Below are 7,221 nucleotides of genomic sequence, written 5' to 3' on the forward strand. Positions count from 1 at the left end.
CTCTGAAACCTAAACTAACATGGCGATCGGGCTGAAACTATAGCTACAAGCTATCTAAGGATGGTACTATAGGACGCCACCTCAAGGTAGGCCTAGTGGCGCCATCTCTTGGTCAGGCCGGAAACTTATCAATCCACCCTCGTATATATTTCACCTTGGAGTTTTAAAATGTTTAATTCTTGTCAAAATTTTTATTATAAAACGATTATTACTCAATCACTATTAGTATAAAAACTAATTATTCAACCCAGGAAAATAAGTTTTCTTGCGTTTTAGTGGTTACGCTGTACCAGATTTAGGAGACAATTCCAGCAAAAGCAAATATTGATGCTTTGAATGAGAACACAAGCCACACGTGGCCCAGAAATTTGCAAGTGGGCGTATCCTTAAAATTAGGGGTTCGATTGTCCTGGTCGTTAGCCACATTATTTACCCAGCTATTTACATCAAACATGTACTTGATAGTAACGCAGTAGATCAGCCTTCTATCTACTCTCATTGAGTTTGAGTTGAAGAACTCAATTATCCCGGAATTCTCTAATTCTCTGCGAACAAACACAATGCAAATTAGGATGTGCTTCAAGATTTCCAAAACATCACGCAAGTTTGGATTCATAGAGCATGCGTAACATTCTAAAAATTTGTGCAACTTTAAAAGAAATTTTTAAAACTTTATTGTTGAGAAAAAAAATATTTAAGAAACGTATCGAAATCCCGATTTCAAAACTCTCAGACCTCAAAACATCACGTCGGAGAAACCGCTTAACCAATCAGAATGATAATCAGTTGACTCACGTAGTGTCTAGCAGACAGCTGGCGAAAATTCAATTTACAATTTCTAACAGAGATATTTGTTTATTTAACATTTTTGAAAATCAGCAGCCCAGTCGTAAGTAAATCTTAATAAAAACATACAGTTCTGCTTAAAATATAATACTTAAAAAAAGACAATATAAAATAATACCATTCAAGTGTGTGATAATGAAATTTTCCAAAGATAAACTCCATTTTTTGTCAAGCAAATGTTTGAAACCACGAGCACAGGTTAGTCGGATTCTTTCGCTTTACATTTCACAAGTAAAATAATAATGACAGTCTCTTATAAAAAATGGTGTACTTAATTACAAGTGAAACAGCAAATATGATCCCAAAAAATATTTAAAAGGTTGTCCATTAGCCCAGTAGTGAGAAAGAAATGGGCCAAAGCAAAAATTCAAAAATTATACTTTTTAAACATTAAAAAAAAAATTAAAACTTTTTTTTTAATTTCCTTCTGTAGCTACATTATATTTTTGAATTGTAATAGAGAAAAAATATACAACATTCCCATTTTACTATATCTATAAATTTGTATTTTAGAAAATATTTTTAGTTGAAAATTAGGATTGAGAGTAAATGACGGTGCTACTGAACCAAGTTTAAATAAAAGTTCCATGTAAATTAGATTTTTTAACTGTTTATTGTAATATGGGATCCGATGAACATTTTCCGATAAAAATGAAAATATTAGTGAACGATAATACGAGATGATCATTTATCTCCCTGGATTTGGTTAGGATTTGTGAGAAATCTTAAATACGAGATTTCGAATACTCATTTGTTTTTCTTCATCTACTTTTGTCTGAAGACTTAAAACATCTTCTTGTTAAAAATTACAATGTTTGATTTAATGACAAATTGAAATATAACGATTGTTAATCAGAAATTCACATGGTAACTAAAAAAATAACTTCAGAAGGCAATAACTTTTTTTCGTTTAAAAAATAGCTTTTTCACAATCTTTAAAACTTTTGAATTAGTTTATTTGGAAAGAAAAGTTTACTTTTTAAATCCATTTAAATTTTAAATATTTTAGGCTTCTTTATTGACAACCGGTTGAAAAAGATGGTGGGAAAGAAGGTGGGAAGACTTGACGTATTATGCCCCATACGCAAGATCCATACGCATACGCAAGATCCTAAAAAAATCAACTGCTTTACTGTCGAAACGAAGAAAACCACGAAAAATAATTTAAAGACTCTTTTGATTTCTTTTTTGATAAAAATAAATTAAAATGGGAAGAAATCAAACTGTGGTGTCTGAACGATTCCTTAAAAGAAAAATATAAAAAATGAAAGGCAATTTTCTTCCGAAATAATTTAGACACCTACCCTTCAGAGAACGTAATAGTAATTTTAACTTATTTATCTCAATATCATTTACATAAAATTCATATAAGCAAAAGTTCGCTTATTATTCTTTCTCTTTGGACATTACAAGAAATTGTACATGTAGGAAAATCATCATAGAACCTGATTTTTTCCATGTTTATAATGTGAAAATATTCTTAGGTATTCTATCAAACAATATTTAACGATTAAGGCCACTATTTTCGAAAATTGCTTGTTGGTGCAAATATTTTTTTCAGTGTGCCTGTGTAAATGTTAGCAATATGTCCGCTAATTCCAAAATTGAATTTACTAAAATTTTCGCAATTTCAAAAGTTTCAAAAAATTTTCAGGTTTTTAAAAGTTTTAGAGAAATTCTAAGGGATATTACCAATTTCAAGATAATTTATGGGATTTCAAAGTATTTGAAGGTATTTACAATTTTGTAGGCACTACACAAGTATCACAGATATGGAAATATTTCGAAGGCACTAAGGGTTTTTGAGGAATTCCAAAGAATTTCTAGAGAGCTTTAGGCAGTAGATAAAATGGAATCAAATTTTTAAGGATTTATAGGGATTTATACGAATTCTATGGTTTTGATTCAATGGATTTGAGGAAATTTCAAAGATTAAGAAAATTTTAAGGAATTTAAATATACTTCAAAATTTTTGGGATTTCATAAGACTTCAGGGATTTTAGAAATCTCACAGAAATTTATTTTTTTAATGAGAATATTTTTACACGTTGCTGAAAAAAACTGTGTACAATCTTTTTGAATGTCACAAATTTTATGTCAAATAATGGCATAGAACTAAAAAGAAGTTTGATTTTAACTTGTTCCAATCTTAAGTATATTTGTTAAATTTTTAAATCAAGAAAGAATTCATATTACAATGCATTATTCTAAAAGATTGTACGTCACAAATTTAAAAATATTCTATTCTTATTTGTTCATTTTTACCAAAAAACTTTAATCTACTTAATTTGTTTTACTGTAGAATGTAAAACTTTGCAGTTTTGTAGTATTTAATTTAAAATTATAAGTTCGACCTTAGTGCTTTAATTTTCAGTTTAGTTTTGATTACTTTAAACAAAAAATGTTCAGACATGAGATTTCTAATTTTTTAATTTTAATAATCGTGAAATATTTTAGTGAACCAAGAAATGACCGTATATTTTTTCCCTTGACTCAAATGGTCACCCTGATTATTAAAAAGTCCAATAGATTATAAAATTTTTAGGAAATTTTAAATGATTGTGTAAGATTTCAAAAAATAAAAAGATTTTAAGAAATTTTTAAATATTTGAGGGATTTAAAACATTTTAAAGGAAATTAAAAGATTCTATATGATTGCAAAAAAATTTATGGTTCTTAAATAGATTGCAGCGAATGTCAACATATTTCAACAATTGCGAAGGATTTCAAAAAAATTAATAGTATTTTGACGTACTTCGAATAATTAAAAAATTACTAAAGATTTCAATAGATTTATTTGCAGTTTTCGATTATTTTTGCTTTTATCTTAAAATGTTCGCAGGTTGACAGAAAATAACATTAAGTAAAAATATATATTTGGCAAAATAATAGTTAATATTTACCGCATACAATCTGATGAGAATTTCTTTATTTTATAGTAAATAAATTCACAAATCAATTTTTTTGCAAAAAGCGATTGAACATTTATTTTCATTTTTATCTCAAAATATTCATGGGACGCCATATTTCCATACAAAATAAAAAAATTCCATTTATCTGGAACTTTTATTTAAAATTGGATCAGCCGCACCCTGAATTCTGACTTTGCAGTGAAGCTGTCTGCTGTCGTTATTATACCAAAACAGCCAAGTGATTTAAAAATAGAAGAGTTTTAAAAAAACTCATGGATGCTTGAAAGTTTGACCACGAAAAGTGGTTCATACTTTTTTGTTAAAATGTCAAAGATTCAAAGATAAAAAATTACTTAATTGATTTTTTCATGTTTGGATGCTTTAAACTTTGGAACAGGAGAAATTCTGGTTCTTTAAATATCAGAAGTTTGAAAATCTAAACGATTAAATTTTTTTGAAGTTTAAATGTTTCAAGAAGCTTCTAAAATTTTAGAGTATCCTTTTTTGGAAATTTTTCTCAATGAGAAGAAACAAAAAATGCATACCTTTTACGAAAGTTGAATCTTTTTGAGGTATTCTTATTTAATATTTTTTAAAATCCTGTAATATTGGCTATCTATGATATATAATTATGCAGCTACTCAAATGGATCCCGAAATTAAAAATCCTCTTTAATACTCTTTTCCTGCGAAACTTTGTTTACGAAAATGTATTAGGCTTTTTTTAATCACACTATATTAATTTGTTCCTGAATTTCATTATTTTAATGTATAATTTTATACATTTACGCACACACAAATTGGATTCCTTAATTACCTACACACACGAAAGCTCTTACTCGTTAAGATTTTCGACAGTAAGTTTCAGATCCTTGTCGCATTCACGTCGTTTTTAAACTTGAAATATTTAATGAGTCTAATTAAACGTTTTTTGTTGTTCCTTGTTAGAAGTGAAGTTGCTCATTACGATTTAAGAGAGTGAAAACGCTTAAATATGCTAAATATTTTGTGTTAGCGAAATAAAGTTGTGGTTCGGAAATCTAAAAAATAGAACAAAAATATATAAATCGGTTCTTATCTTTTGTTCTTCTTTTTTAATGGCAAAAATTGTATATATACTAAAAACTCTCCAATAATCCGAAATTATGATTATTATTATTTTAAGAAGTTTAGGCGTGAAAAGAGCTTCAAAAGCTGATAAAAATTCACTCCATCTAGTACGACGGCTCCCATCCGAGTATAAGAACTCAGAATCAGAAGCCTCAAACAATTTTATGTGTCTAACTGAACAACCATATTCAATTTTATTTTTCAAATACTTCAAAAATAAAATATATCTTTCTAAAAATATAAAAATCATATAACTTTTCTTGATTCAAAAAAAGTATCATGTGCGTTCTCGTCTAATTTTATTTAAAATATAAAATTATGCAAAAAATATATTCTATTTTGAACAATTAACAAACATTTGTAAAATTAAATGGAATTGCTTATCTTAATCCTAAATATAAGACAAGTGTTCGCGAAGTGTTCGCATAGTGTTCTAGTTTCATAAGTATTAGTAAATTTTTCAAGCAGTTTATACGTTGTTTCGAGGTCCGAATGTTTTTTATGTAGAGCTTCAGAAATTGAATAGGTTACAAGTTTCAATCCTACAAAATTATAGAGATTTTAATACATGAAAAATTTTGAATCGTTTTTAAATGAGGTGCTTTTAAATTGAAATTCTTTTAAAGTTTGAAAGCTTGCAACATTTCAACGAAAATTTCAAACTATAACATTTCTAAATTTTGAAAATTGTTTATAAGATTATAAGATTTCAAATAATTACAAACTTTTTATGCTAGTGAAACTTAAACCCTTACCACTTTTGAGAAGCAACAATAATCTGAGTCTCATATGGTATTTTAGAAAGGGCTAAAAAATTGCATCACGTGAAGTGGTAGTTGCAGTTACAAATAAAAGGTAAAATTTCACAAGACCTGAAAGCGTCTAACCTACATTTTCAAAATTGCACAGGATATACCAAAAACTTCCTGAATAATCAAACTTTTTTTCAAAAAAATATTAGAGAGCGCTTTTCAAAAAATTGCAATTTTCAAGTTCGAAAAATTTAGTGTAATTTTGTTAGCTACTGAGTTGCTAGATCGATACAAAAAGTATCAAAATAAAATAGTATTAAGCGTTGATAAAGTTTGAGGGGGAATTCTCTTTCGCTCTAGAACATAGTCTTTTCAACTTTGAATTATGGTAAAATATCCAATTGTTAATTTAAAACATAATTAAAAACATAATTAAGAATTGAATTTGAGCTATTGTGTTGTTGAATCGATGCAACTAAAGTTTGATTATAAAATATTATTAGTATATAGTGTATATGTATATAATATTATGTATTATGTATATGTATTATGACAGTATTATTTTTCTAGAAAATAGTCCATTTTTACTCAAGGAGTACGTTTCGACGTGATAAAAAAAACATTAGACCGTAATAAATAATTGAATTTTTAATTTTTTTTTAAAGTGCACATTTTTGTTTAGCTATTAAATTACTGAATCGATACAACAAAATTGAGACTAAAAAGTATAATTATGTTTCGAAAAAATGAACGGGGGATTTCTTCCGCTCTATTGACTTGTTTGCAGGTGATAAAAAAACCTTAGATGTTTATAAAAAATCTAATTTTTAATTCTAAAAAAGAGATAAATTACTATTTCGATATTAAGCTGCGGAATCAATATGATAAAAACTGACTAGAAAAAAGTATTAGTTTTCTAGAAAATGAATAATTTTTTGCTTGTGGAGCAAAAAAAAAACGTGTTAAAAAAACATTGTACAGTAATTAAATATTTAATTTTTTCAAAGTGGATATTTTTTGTTTAGCTATTGAGTTACAAAATCGATACAACAAAATTTTGATTACAAAATATTATTATTTAAAAAAAAATAGAGAGGGAAATTTTTACGCTCGAGTAACACGTTTGGTCGTGATAAAGAAAACCTTTAACAAAGATAAAAATCCCATTTCCCATATTAAAAAGGGCAAGTATCTTTCAATCTACTGAGATGCTGAATCAATACAAGCAAATAAGCAGAAAAATAATAATAAGTTTCAAGAAAATGCTGAGAATTTTTTTTTCTTAACGATCTCGTTTATACGTGATAAAAAATTTGGAAGATGATACAAAATTCATTTTTTAATCTTTTTAAAAGTAAATTTTCAATTTGGCTATTGAGTTACTGAATCTTTATAACAAAATTTGCATTAAAAATATCAATTGATTTCGAGAAAATAGTGGAGAATTTTTTTTCCGTCGAGGAGCATGTTTGTACGTGATAAAAAAACTTTAGACGGTAATACGAGGGTAGTTCAATAAGTCCTTAGAATGAAGTATAAAAACAATTTTTTTTGGGTAAATTTTTTTTTATTTTTCAACATAATCTCCTTGGGGCTCTATAC

General features: G+C 27.3%; 1 protein-coding gene across 1 annotated transcript in view; it reads left to right on the forward strand.

The window, feature by feature from the left end:
- LOC117169075 (transient receptor potential-gamma protein) overlaps window positions 1-7,221 on the forward strand; it is a 145,816-nt gene that overhangs the window by 67,053 nt on the left and 71,542 nt on the right. The gene's annotated exons all lie outside the window — the stretch shown is intronic.

This window comes from Belonocnema kinseyi, chromosome 3, assembly GCF_010883055.1.
Source record: "Belonocnema kinseyi isolate 2016_QV_RU_SX_M_011 chromosome 3, B_treatae_v1, whole genome shotgun sequence".
NCBI lineage: Eukaryota > Metazoa > Arthropoda > Insecta > Hymenoptera > Cynipidae > Belonocnema > Belonocnema kinseyi.